This window comes from Diabrotica virgifera, chromosome 7 (assembly GCF_917563875.1).
Source record: "Diabrotica virgifera virgifera chromosome 7, PGI_DIABVI_V3a".
In the NCBI taxonomy this organism is placed as follows: Eukaryota; Metazoa; Arthropoda; class Insecta; order Coleoptera; family Chrysomelidae; genus Diabrotica; species Diabrotica virgifera.
The window spans coordinates 186,061,775-186,076,854 of record NC_065449.1 but is presented as its reverse complement, the minus strand read 5'-3'; positions in this window follow the sequence as shown (position 1 = coordinate 186,076,854).

Sequence of the window (15,080 nt, the reverse complement as noted above, 5' to 3'; positions counted from 1 at the left end):
AGAAGACGCATCTCCTGGCTAAGGAACCTTAGAGAATGGTTTAACTGTAGTTCATTACAACTGTTCAGAGCAGCAGCCAACAAAGTGACCATAGCCATTATGATATCCAACCTCCGCTAGGAGATGGAACTTTAAGAAGAAGAATAAAAAATATCCAACAGGTAGCTTGGGAAAATACTCCCACAATAACTTCTAGAACAAAGGGGAACAATTATCTGAAAGAAATCAGAGAACTCATAGTAGCAAAAAGGAAGTTAATGAAAAAATGGTAGCAATACAGAGCTCCAACAGACAAAACTAGTCTAAATAATGCTACACAAAAAGTAAAAAGGGAGCTAGAGAATATAAAAATTCAACAAGTGATTACTTTTTAAGTAATGTAACAGCTGACTAGAACACCGATTATTCGTTATGAAAGGCGACAAAAAGAATGAAGAGCCAATTATTCATTCTCCCCTTATCAAGTTGGAAAACGGCAACTGGGCTAGAAGTAACAAACAGAAAGCAGAACGATTTGCCGATCATTTTAAAAGCACGTTCAAACCCAACGGCAATAATTGTGAAGAACAGAGAAGAACCATTACAAACGGAAGAAAGAATAACGTTGACGTCTATAATTTAGAGATATATCAACAGAGATAAAAGAGAATATGAATCCTAAGAAACCTCCAGGATATGATCTCATAACAGGAAAACTATTAAATAATCTACCCAGAAAAGCCATAAGCTGACACACCTAATAAATGCTGCTTTTAGATTGAGATATGTTCCTAGGCTCTGGAAAGAAGCCGACGTCATTATGATCGCCAAACCAGGAAAACCTCCCGACGAAGTGACATATTATCGACAAATATCACTCCTCCCGGTGATGTCAAAACTATTTGAAAAACTTTTATTGAAAAGATTAAAACCAATAATAGAAAGAAAAAATCTTATACTAAATCATCAATTTGGTTTCAGAAATAAACATTCCACTATAGTTCAAGTTGACAGAATAACGAATATAATAGAAACAAAACATTAGAAGAAAATAAAGTCTGCTCTACAAGCTTCTTGGACGTACCACCGGCCTTTGATACAGTCTGACATAGTGATGTAAGAAGAGAATATTCTCTTGAGAGTTGCTTCGTCCTTAATCGTGCTAAGACGATACATAAAAAAGAAATGAAAAACGGAAAATGTGGATACGGCTTTTCTAAGTAAACCCGAAACAATGAGTAATTTTACTATGGAAATAATGCTAGACAATTATTTGTTTAAGAATTTTACAAGAATATCAAAAAGTGAGTTTAAGAATATCAAGAAATTGAAAAGTGAAGAAAGATCAAACATGAGAAACGCAATACCAATCTCAACAAGATTAGCAATTGTTATTTATATATACTAATAGTTTTTGTTTAATGTATTTATTCAGGGTGCACTACTCTTCCATTTGTCTCATAGTTCCAGAAGTATGCCAAGTTCCACAACTCTGGATGCATAAATGTACTGCATTAATAAACCTTATTGTGATTTCATTTGACCACATATTCATCTTTTCTTTGTATGTTTTGACAAAACCAAATTAAATTTCAACAGAGTACAGGAAATAAAGAGGAAATACAGAGCAACATGCAAAATTTTCCGCAGCAGTTCGACTTTATCGGCAACGTATCAGGCACTGCAATAGTGTTCAAATATCAGTAAGATTTCGGGCCACATGGCTCAGCCAAACGGCGATATTTTTATTAGATGGCTTTAATGTTGCGAGAAACATACCAAATATATATTTTCGGCAACATATTGCTTCAAAAACTAGCCCGTCTAAATGCCCCTTTCCCCAAATGCCCCAATCCATGACTGAGCGAACGACTCGTGAAAAATAACATCCCACAACTTCTCATCAGCACATTGAAATGCAGAATGTAGATGACCAGGATGAGCTAATGATAGAAATAGATTCTGAACCACATCCATTACTTGCATTATTTGTTGTTAAGAAGAAACTTTCATTTTTTTATCAAATAAGTTTTGTGTTCTCTGTTGTCTTTGTATTTTGTTTATACAGGGTGTCCAGAAACTCTACCGGCAAACGAAGACAGAAGATTCTTCAGATAATTTTAAGACATTTTAACCCATTTCGCTTAGTCCGAAAATGCTTTCTAAGGGAGTAGAGCTCTTTGAAGATGGCGTCTTGTAATTAGTTTTTCTTAAATACCTCCAGAACGCTTCTATTTAGAAAAACAAAAATAGGTGCGCGTATTTATCTTCCAGAGATAATTCTATTCCATCCATTGCGAATTTCTGGTACCGATCATAGGCGTCCGTTTTGGGTAGGGCAACGGTTATTTTATCGCCTAACTTTTTTGTCTTTAATTTTTAAGAATTTTTGACTGTGAATTATTAAATTGTGAAGTATTCTAGTACTAAAAGGTACTCTAGCTGTAAGTCGATAGGATACACCGTTTTCTAGAAAAATCGATTTGAAAATTTTTCGTTTCTTTTTTTTTTTTTTTTTTTTTTTTTTTTTTTTTTTTTTTTATTAATGGCTTTGACAGAGCCAATTAGCCAGACTATTTGTGTTTTTTTGTATGGTATTACAATAACAATTTTAAGTTAATATCTAAGCCTACTTATTATCTAAATTTACAGAGTGTTATACTATCTTAATGGATACATTTTTCAATTTTGTGTGATATTTTTACAATTTTATAATTTTATTATCTAAGCCTTTAAATTTACATTAAAATTTACTTTACTTAAAATTACTTAAAATTTAAATTTACAGGACGTTACATATTCGTAAAGACATTGTAACGTCTGCTTATTTTTTGGAAAAAGAATTTCGTTTAAATTGACAGGTAAAGGACAATTTAGATCAATTAACTTTTCATACATTACTTTAATATTTTGTCTGTACAGTCCACACTCCAATATGAGGTGCTGTAGATCTCCCATTCCACCACAGGCGCAATATGGGTTATCACTGATACCTATGCTGTGTTTGTATGCTGGGGTTAGTGCGTGATTTGACCTCATTCTGTTTATTGTTTTTATAAATAGCCTATTTGATTCTTGTTTAAACCATCTCTCATTGGGAATTAGTGGCTGGCAATTTCTAAAATTTATTCCCGTTGTACTTTGGTTATATACACGTTGCCAATTTTGTTTGCAATGGTTTTTACTGATATTATCTATATCGGTTACTGGTAGAAGTATGTTGCTTATGTTTTGTTTGGTTAAAGCTGCAGATTTAGCTAATTTGTCGACTTCTTCATTTCCTAATATTCCAGAATGTCCTTTCACCCAACAAATAATTTTTCGTTTCTTGAATTTCAAAAAAAAAATTAAAAAAAAAAACTATTTAGAAAGACGAAACCTGGTACATTTATTTATATTCCAGAGATGAATCGATTTCATTAATTGCGAATTTCCAGTATCGGTCATAGGCGTCCGTTTTGGGTAGGTCAACAGTTATTTTATAGCATAACTTTTTTGTCTTTAATTTTTAAGCATTTTTGACACTAGATTATTAAATTATGAGGTATTCGAGTACTAAAAGTTACTCTTGCTTTAAGTTGATAAAATACATAGTTTTTTTTAATATTTTTTTCAAATTCCAAGAACAAAAAACTTTCAAATCGATTTTTCTGGAAAACGGTGTGTCCTACCGACTTAAAGAAGGAGTACCTTTTAGTACTAAAATACCTCACAATTTAATAATCCAGTATCAAAAATACTTAAAAGTTAAAGGCAAAAAAGTTATGCGATAAAATATTCATTGCCCTACCCGAAACGGACGCCTATGACCGGTACTAGAAATTCGCAATGGATGGAATCGATTCATTTCGGGAAAGTAAATATGTTTACCAATTTTTGTTTTTCTAAATAGAAGAATTCTGGAGATATTTAAGAAAAACTAAGTACATGACGCCATCTTCAAAGAGCTCTAGCTCCCTTAGAAAGCATTTTCGGATTAGGTGAATTGGGTTAAATTATCTTAGAATTATCTGAGGAATCTCCTGTCTTCGTTTGTCGGTAGAGTTTCTGGACACCCTGTATATAAAGAACACTGTTGTTTTTAGTCTCATAACTTTGTGTATAATTCATGATTTTTAATACCTTATTTCATCTTCAACAATATCCCTAAGTGCGTCATAGGGTTCATTCTCAGAAAATTCTCCATATAGAGAATATTCTCTCATTTTTCATTCTCGAGAATTTTCCAACACTAGTCTGGCATGAGGGTTAAACTATAAACTAAGAACGTGCATGCCTAAACAGATGCGGAAATCCTAGAATCATACATTGCGAATAGATACGAGAGGTAAATCAAATATGACTAATAACTTTTTATTTGCTAATAACTTTTTATTTAATTATAATTACACCAATTAAACAATACCTCATTTTTCTATATACATTCCTTCCTTCTGTATACATTTTTCCCAGGGGCTAGGGAGTTTCTGCATTCTATTTTCATAAAGAGAATGAGGGAGGGTATCTAACCAATTGCTCCACTTGATTATCATCATTAAACCGCGCTCCGCCTAGTGCATGGTTTAATGGACCGAACATGTGGTAATCACTTGGTGAAAGCTCAGGACTATATGCAGGATGTTCAACGAGCGTCCAATGCATTTCTACTATTTTGTCTTGTGTTAGGGCAGCTGTATGTGGTCGGGTGTTATCATGCAACAGCAACACATCTCGTATAGGACATTGCCGTCTTTTGAACCTGTAGGCAGCTCGAACACGGTTCAAAAGACAACAATAATAAGCGGAATTAATGGCTCGTCTCTCATGAAGAAAATCCAGCAACAAAACGCCACGATAATCTCAAAACAGTCGCTAAAATTTTGCCTGTGGACAAACGAGTTTTCGCCTTTATCGGAAAATTTTTGGACGTCCTTAATATACGCATGGGTATATTATGTAGTCAAGAAAATTCCAAGTATGGAGTGGAGTCTTTGTTTTAGTCTAAGATACGAAATAAGATCGAACTGCACCGATCTGTTTACTCGATAAAAATTATTGGATATTTCAATTTAGTATGTTAACAATTATAAAAAACAAGGGGTGCCCGATCTAATTTTGTTCTGACTATAATTAATTAATAATAAAAAAATGACATTTTTATAAATTTAAGAAAAAAAATTTGACCCAGGCAGATATTATTTCAGAATTTTTGGATCATTGTAATAAACAAAAGAGCTATTTTGTAGTTTTTCTCGTAAGTTGATCGTTTTCAAAATTAAAACTGAAAAAAGGAGGAAAGATCACCAAAATTTTCATTTTTAAAATTACTAAGTACCTAATTTCAATTTCAAACCTTATTCTATCAGTTCTTAATAAGTATTTTGGACTTATTTCATTTTAAAACATTGTTTTTTAGGGTACGAACATGCCGAAGATACATGGATGAGCGCGGTGTAGGTCGCGATCGCGGTCGAGGTTTACATCGATGACGGGCAGAACATACCGAAAATACCCTCCTTTCAGTATTCTTTGCGATTTCCATATAACCAATACTTGACGATACTTGGTTACAACAAGAAATGAATAAATACACCAGCCCTATCTCCGGCGAATGTCACGTGGTTTAAAACCACCAATAAACTTTAATTTACCACGCGATCAACAGCTCGATCGCGATGTAAAACAAACTATTTTGTTTTGGCATCGACATCGCTGTAAACCGCGATGATAGGTCTCAAGGGTGAACTGGTGCCGGGTGAAACATGATTGGTATGTGCGATCTCATAAGAAAGTTAAGGTTTGTTTTGACATCACTAGTTTAAAAATCGATGGAAAATCTTTCTTTTTGCTGATGATACCAGTATCACTTGGAGCAACTCAACATGCAACTCTTCATGCTACTATAATTTCTGATCTATTTACAATAAAAACCTGGTTTGACTCTAATTTACTCTCGTTTAACGTAGATAAAACAGTAGCATTATCTTATAAAGGAGCTCTTCAACCCTTACCTCTTAATAACAGCCAGATCAGTATCGTTGATTCTGTAAAATTTGTTGGTATTTTTTTAAACAGCAACCTTAAATGGTCCCACCATATCGATTTGTTAAGGAAGAAACTATCCTCAGCTTGCTATGCTGTAAGATCTGTTTCGAATGAACTCAATTTAGCATCTTCCAAAATAACATATTTTTCTTTGTTCGAGTCACATCTTCGTTATGGTCTTTCTTTTTGGAGTTCTGCTACAGCTGCCCAATTCGATGTTATTTTCAAATTACAAAAAAGAGCAATAAGATATCTGTTTGGCCTCAGAAGAACAACACATTGCAGAAGTTACTTCAAAGATCACGGAATTTTAACCCTTCCATCTTTGTATATTTTAAAAACTATTTGCTTAATTCGTAAACATCTACATGTGTTTCCACCAAGACCTAATAATGACTACTTCACAAGAAATTCTACGTTTGACGTCTATTTACCGACCCCGTCCTCTGAGTTAGTAAAGAAATCTATATTATATTCCTCAAAAAAAACTTTACAACCATCTCCCTCTACAACTTAAATCTGCATCATCTTTCCCCAAATTCCGTAAACTGACAAAAGCCTACCTATCTGAAAGACCATATTATTCAGTAGAAGATTTTCTTAACCAATAACTAAGCAATTACAGTACCCTTTGCACAAATAGTATTTTTATTATTTTTTTTGTTTATATTTGGGTGTCACATGCAGCAGCTTAACTTTTATAGGGCCGGTTGTTCGAACGCTAATCAAAAATGGATCATTATCAAATATTTAATTGCTGTCACAACTGTCAATGTCAACTTCGATTGGGTTGCTGAAAACATAATTAGTGATTACAATTATGAAATTAGTTAATCAATTATGTTAATACTTGTTATGTTAATTGATTAGCTAATCTCATAATTATAATCAATTGTGTTTTCAGCAACCCAACCAAAGTTGACATTGACAGTTGTGACATTAATTAAATATTTGATAGTGATCATTGTTGATTAGCGTTCGAACAACCGGCCCTAAAACTTATTAATTACTAGGTAGACTATGCATTTGCAATTTATTTAAATTTTGCAATTGATTATTTCTGTTTAACTTCAATATTATTATTTTTGTAAAAATATTGACGATTTATGTAATTTTAGTAAATTGGATTGTTATTGTTTTGTTTTCTTGACTATTTATAAGCTTTGTCGATAAAATTGTACAATTTTTCATGACAATAAAGCATATTTCTATTCTATACATCGATGTAGCGACCGCGATCGCAACCTACACCGCGCATATCCATGTATCTTCGGCATGTTCGTACCCTTAGGCCGCTATTATATTAGGCAACTGGTGACGCCACCAAGTTGCTCCACCAGTGACTCATGACGTCACGGGGCATTTAAGTAAATGAGACCTATTAGACTACGGCAACTGGTTGCGCCACCAGAAATTGTTGTCGATCTGGTGGCCGAACCCGTCCACCAGCCGGGTAACCGGGTCTGGTGGCGCCACCAAGCCGGGGCATTATGTTATATGGACCCTATTAGACTAAGCAACTGGTGTCGGCCACCACTAGTTCATTTGTATTGTAATCGAGTGCTTCGTATTTCTTTTCTATTAACTTCTATATTTTCTATTAACAAGCGTATACTTTTCTAAAACCTTTTTTGTTGATTTATAAATATAGTTATATTAAAAAGTTATTCCCGCAGAGTTAGCCGTTAATTGTTTATTCATTGTTTAAACAATAAAAGCTCTTTTTATATTTTAGAAATATCGGTGAATTCATCACTTTACCTTGATCAAAAATGTTTCTATTTTGTTTTTGATTATGCTGAATCCGAATGTGACGTTAATTGGAAAATTTAAAAAAAAATTAAGCTTTTATATATAGGTACAGTATGTCTGCGTAACTTGGAACCATATGGGAAACTTTTTTCTTATCAATTTTATGAAAAAAAAAATATTCTTTATAAAATGTTCTGCATAGTCTATGTTATACGAGGTATGGTAAAGTACCTTTAGATTTCACAACATCGAAAATTGTTATTATGAAAAGTTGTTAAGAATTAAAAAAACTATGTTTTGGGACGCATTAATTTTATTCATCATTCTAATTGAAAAAAAATGCAATTTTTTTTAAATTACGGATACCCAACATCATTTTATTACAAATATCTATAAGTATTTTATTATTAATTTTACGAAAAAAGTTATTTTTTACAAAAAGCTTTATATGGTCTAAAATCTAAGATGCAATCATAATATATAAACTTTTATCAATTCTGTACGAGGTATGTTAAAAAATATGAATTTCGTCCAAGAGTAAAGTACCTTTACAGTTCACAATATTTCAATTAGAAGAATGTAATTGCATATTCAAACATAGATTTTAATTCCGAACAACTTTTTATAAAACATTTTTCGATATTGTTTAATATAAGGATACTTTACTCTTGAGCGAAATTCATCTTTTTTGACATACCTCGTATAAAATTCACAAAATTTGAATCTGATGGTTGCATCTTATATTTTATACTATCAAGAACATTTTACGAAGAATAACTTTTTTATTATTTTGATTTGATTATTTTTCCAATTCCAATTCATTTTATTATTTTTGCTGGTGGCTATTCTCGGCCACCAGTTGCCCGTGCTCACAATTTGGTGGGCCCACTAGTTGCGCCACTAGTTGCGCCACCAGTTACCTAGACTAATAGAGCCCTTAGTTGTTATTACCCGTCTTCCCATAAGAAACCTTCCTCATTAGCAGTTAAAAAAATATTTTTTAGAATAAAACATAGCAGAAATTCTTATTATTATTCAAACAAAATTTCCAAAAATGTGCTCAAATGTTGATATTGTTCATTTCTAGTTTAATTTTTTTTATATTTTTTTGAAATAAAGGCATATATTGCAGTCATCTATAACTCCAATTGTTTAAACGTTTGGGTTTGTTTCTCCAGCGATGTCCTTTTACTTTCTGTTTTTTTTAGGGACATTCTATATTTACAAAAAATTATTTATTAAAGTAAAACACCTACACTTTGGAAGGCACAGTTTCCAAAGCTTTTACTGTCCTATTATTCTCCGGCTAGCTAAGAATTAAGTGAAGGGTAAGATGATAAAGGTCTGATGCCTTGCGGCCGAATTAGCTCCGGACCCTTTGAAAGCTTCACTCGTCAAACTCTGACCATCTCTTCCGATTTATAGCCCCTGTCAATAAACAAACTTGCTAGTTTATTATTAAATTAAGAAATTTTAAGTAACGGATTATACGAGGAGATGTTCAAAAGAAAGATGACGTTATTAGACCAGGGCGCATCTGTAAAAGTACATTTGGACGTTGAGAGGTGACTCAAATTTTTTTTGCAGAAATTGCTTAAAAATAACTCATGACTCAACTATTTGAGTTATCCTCCCTCTCAAAATGGTCCGGAACATTGTTTAAATAATCAAAATGTCAAAAAATGAAGGAAAAATTCGATTTTTTTCTTCGTTTTTTGATTTTAACTTTAAAATTATTCATTTCCGAGAAAAGTTGTACTGACATGAAAGTTGCGTAATTAAATTTACTACAATATACAATTGGTTAAAAATTTACAAAATAGTCACCCTTGTTGCAAAATAGCAATAATTGCGAAAAAACCATACAAAAACAAGTATTCGCATTTTACGTTTTTCAACCATTTATGCTACATTTAGGACCTTTATATTTCACCCAGAAAAACTCTATGATACAGTAAAACAATACTGTAAATTTCATTAAGATCGGTTTAATAGATTTTGCAAAATAAATTTTGCAATCCAGCTTTCGCAAAAAAAATCATTTTTTCAAAATGTTACAGGACTGAAAATAAAGCAGATAGCAAGTTGATTTTTTTTTATTTTATAGAAGTATACTGTACCTTTCATTTGCAATTTGCAAAACTAAAATCGATTAACTACCACGGCGTCAAGAATTTTTTTAAATAAACATCAATTATTGGTGCTACGCGCAGGACAGCGGATAGTTTGCTCTGATTGGGCATTCCAATGACCTTTGAAAATGATTGTTACATTTTAATTTTTATTACATTTCGATATAAATAAATAAATTTGTTTATTGCAAAATAAAAACACATACTCTATACTTTGAAATAACACTATTTTTAGCAAAAACTTTATTTGTTCATATATTTTAACTTAGAGAATAAAAGTTTATTATTTTTAAACATATGCAATTGTTTAAACAATATTTCACAAACAATAATAAAATTAATTTGATTTTTGTGGAATTAAAATATTAAAATACAACAAAATATAGAGTAAGAAAATAATATATTAGATCAGCGGTGCTCAAAGCGTCGATCGCGATCGACCGGTCGATCGCCAAAGTTTTTGAAGTCGATCGCGATTCACGGAAAAATACAAATGGAAAAGATATTATGTCTACTATCAAAGAAGTCCGGTTGTCACATCGAACGGTTACTAGACGCATCGAAATCATGGGCAAAGATTGGAAAGCTTGGAAATTTGGAAAGTTAAAATTGATAAATATTATGAAGTGTATATACTTTTCTTTGAAATTGGACGAATCAATCGATATGGCTGGTACCGCCCAGTTGTGTATTTTCATTCGGATGGTATTTTCTGATGTTGGCTTAAGAAGATATGTTAACAATGCTGCCTCTGAAAGAAAAAACTCGCGGAGAAAATACAAATATTGTTTAAAATTTACAATAATTAACAATACGAGCTAACGATTTACAAACTAATGTGTATTACAACAGATGTTGCACCCTCCATGATTGGGACTAACAATGGATGTGTTGCTTTATGTCGAGCTGACGATGACTCTCCATCGTTTTTTTTTTTCATTTCATTGCTTCATTCACCAGCAAGTTTTGTGTTCCAAAATTTTAAATATGGACGACGCGTCGTCCATATCGCGTCGCGACGCGACGCCATGTGCAAAACATGCAATAACGTCTTTTTAAAGCGCAATTAGAAGCTAGCGACTCTGTGGGACACATTGATTTACTTTTGAATACAGATGAGAGGTGGTTGAGCCGCTGAAAATTTTTTGATAGGTTCCAGGAGTTACTTTCAAAAATAATCTCCTTTCTAGAAGAACGAGGGGACGACACTCGTCTACTTCAAAACGAGAAATGGTGATCTGGATTTCGTATCAGATTTAGCAAAACATTTGAACCTCCTTAATTTGGAACTACTTTAGGGTAAAAATAAAACAATTATCGACATGATGAACGCAGTACATTCTCAGTGATGAGAAGAGAAAGGATTTAAACAACTTTATATCGTTGAAAAAAGGGTAACCTCTCATTTGAATTATATTTATTACGAGACGAAGCTGCAAGAAGTTCATGTCTAAACCATTTTCATATGAAGAGATGGAAAAAATTGCTACTGAAATATCCATTACTTTCAATATGCAGATCATTTCCGTCCAGAATGAGGTACTGAAAATAATTTCGGATATATACATACACCTTAAATCCAGAGCGACCGATACGAAATTTTGGTCTATCATAGCGTCTGAAAAATATCTGTTTTTGAGACAAGCAGCTCTGCAGTTCACAGCATTCATTGGATCAACGTACTTTTGTGAGTCTGCATTTTCCCAAATAAGTGTCGTGAAATCAATGAAAGTTAGTGAAGGTAGACTAACTGGCGAAAATCTCTCATCACTTGCGTTTGGCCCTCGGTAATTACGTAAAATCATATATGAAAAACTTGTGGATGATATGTAGTGCTATGCACCAACATCCAAATTAATTACAATTCTCTGTAGTTACAACTTTTTATCAAATAGAAATGTGCAATAAAATTTTTTGTTTTCAAAATTGATTCTTTTTTACTAGCAGTCGATCGCTGGACGCTTGCTGTTTATGTGGTAGATCCCAGGCAGTATAAGTCTGAGCACCACTGTATTAGATAAAGATTGGAAGAAATTTTGGTGGAAATCAAGTTGTGTGAATCGAACACCGCTGTCCTGCGCGTAGCACCAAAAATTAATGTTAATTTAAAAAATTTCCTGACGCCGTGGTAATTAATCGATTTTAATTTTGCAAATTGCAAATGAAAGGTACAGTACACTTCTATAAGCAAAAAAAAATCAACTTGTTATATGCTTTATTTTCAGTCCTGTAACATTTTAAATAAATGAATTTTTTTTGCGAAAGCTGGATTGCAAAATTTATTTTGCAAAATCTATTAAACCGATCTTAATTAAATTTAACTGTTGTTTTACTATATCATAAAGTTTTTTTGGGTAAAATATGAAGGTCCTAAGTATAGCATAAATGGTTGAAAAACGTAAAATGCGAATACTTGTTTTTGTATGCTTTTTTTCGCAATTATTGCTATTTTGCAACAAGGGTGACTATTTTTTAAATTTTTAACCTATTTTATATTGTAGCAAATTTAATTATGCAACTTTTATGTCAGTACAACTTTTCTCGGAAATTAATAATTTTAAAGTTATAATCAAGAAACAAAGAAAAAAATCGAATTTTTCATTCATTTTTTGACATTTTGAATATTTAAACAATGTTCCGGACCTTTTTGAGAGGGAGGATAACTTAAATATTATTATTTGAGTTATTTTCAAGCAATTTCTGCAAAAAAATTTGAGTCACATCTCAACGTCCATCTCAAAACAGATGCACCCTGGACTATATATCTTTATTATTTCATTAATAGCGTATCTGCGCGCCAAAATTAACACACAATTAACTTTAATGTTTCGATTTTTGTGATATTGGGTTGTGAAGATTAGGTCCTAAAACCAAAAACAGTTAAGTTGAGTTTTCCATAAAGTGGGGGACTTTCCATTTTTTAATTTAATTTTCCATTTCCAACAATCGTTTTTTCCGATTACAGCGCCATCTCTCCATATTTCGAAAAAATGTCTCGAATAAAAGTTACTGATTTTTACGCAAGGAATCCAAATCTGCAATAAAAATGGGGCTCCCATTTAAGGTTTTAAAATAACCCCCACCCCACCTCCGTGAGGGGTCGTGTTTGGTCCCATTCGATAAATTTTTCAAAAATATTGAATACGTGTATTTTTTAGTTTTTCAATCGTTCATTTCGCGAAATAGCGCGGGTTCGTATTTAAAATTTTAAATTTTGGACACGTATTTTTTAGTTTTTCGATCTGACGTTTTTTTCGCCAAATATTCGCTTTTATTGTGAAACTTTGTGACTCGCCCATTTCCTTATGCCCCGCTCAAATCGTCAGATTTTTGAAATATACACTATTTTGCATGTACATACTCAACTAACCTTATCTTGATCTGACGATTTTGAGTTTTTCTAAGGATAGATTTTTTTTCGGTCCCCCCTTAACGAACTCCCCTGTATTAAGAGCCAATATATGATAGAGGTACATTTACAGGGTACAAGGTTTCTCCCCATGTGATAATCTGACGCGCTCGAGTTACTGCAAAAATGCACGCTTGGGCTACCCTACTATTATTACCTCTAGTGTATTGTAAATCTTACCAAAAGAACGGTAAAAAACGCCAATATTTACTAGTTGTGCTTTATTCCAATTCGAATTGGAATACGTTGGGTTGGAATACGTTGTGCTGAATGTTCAAAGGGGTTTTTTCAAGTTTATTATATGTGTTTTCCTTGGAAATGAACTACCAGCAGCAAAAAATCGAAATTTGTTGGAAAGTGACTATTAGAATCGTTACTCTTCGCGAAGAAGAATACCGTCAAGTTGAACTCGCTGAACGGTTAATATCCCTCAGTCAAAAATTTTAAGAGTCTTAACACGTTTTACTGTTACTGGAAGTAACTCGAGATGACCCGGTCAAGAAGGGTTACAACTCCTAATCAAGACTGGTTTTTGCTACAACTACTTATAAGCTAAATTTTTGCTACAAATATTATTTTGATAATTTCTCGATATATAGTCCAGAAACTCTACCGACAAACGAAGACAGGAGATTCCTCAGATAATTTTAAGACAATTTAACCCAATTCACCTAGTACGAAAATGCTTCCTAAGGGAGCTAGAGCTCTTTGAAGATGGCGTCATGTAATTAGTTTTTCTTAAACACCTCCAGAACGCTTCCATTTAGAAAAACGAAAATTGGTATGCGTATTTACTTTCCAGAAATGAATCGATTCCATCCATTGCGACTTTCTAGTACCGGTCATAGGCGTCCATTTTGGGTGGGGCAACGGTTATTTTATCGCCTAACTTTTTTGTCTTTAATTTTTAAGCATTTTTAACTCTGAATTATTAAATTGCGAGGTGTTCTAGTACTAAAAGGTACTCTTACTTTAAGTCAATAGGATACACCGTTTTCTAGAAAAATCGATTTGAAAATTTTTCGTTCTTTGAATTTAAAAAAAAACTATTTAGAAAGATGAAAACTGATACATTTATTTATATTCCAGAGATTAATCGATTTCATTAATGGCGAATTTCTAGTACCGGTCATAGGCGTCCGTTTTGGGTAGGTCAACAGTTATTTTATAGCATAGCTATATTGTCTTTAATTTTTAAGTATTTTTGACACTAGATTATTCAATTATGAGATATTCGAGTACTAAAAGTTACTCTTGCTTTAAGTTGGTAAAATACATCGTTTTTTTTTTATTTTTTTACATTTTTTTTTTCAAATTCCCAAAACTAAAACCTTTCAAATCGATTTTTCTAGAAAACGGTGTGTCCTACCGACTTAAAGTAAGAGTACCTTTTAGTACTAAAATACCTCACAATTTAATAATCCAGTATCAAAAATGCTTAAAAGTTGAAGACAAAAAAGTTATGCGAAAAAATAACCGTTGCCCTACCTAAAACGGACGCCTACGACCGGTACTAGAAATTTACAATGAATGGAATCGATTCATTTCTGAAAAGTAAATATGTATACAAATTTTCGTTTTTCTAAATAGAAGCATTCTGGAGGTATTTAAGAAAAACTAATTACATGGCGCCATCTTCAAAGAGCTCTAGCTCCCTTAGGAATCATTTTCGGACTAGGTGAATTGGGTTAAATTGTCTTAAAATTATCTGAGGAATCTCCTGTCTTCGTTTGTCGGTAGAGTTTCTGGACACCCTGTATAATATTTAATTCGATAAAATACTA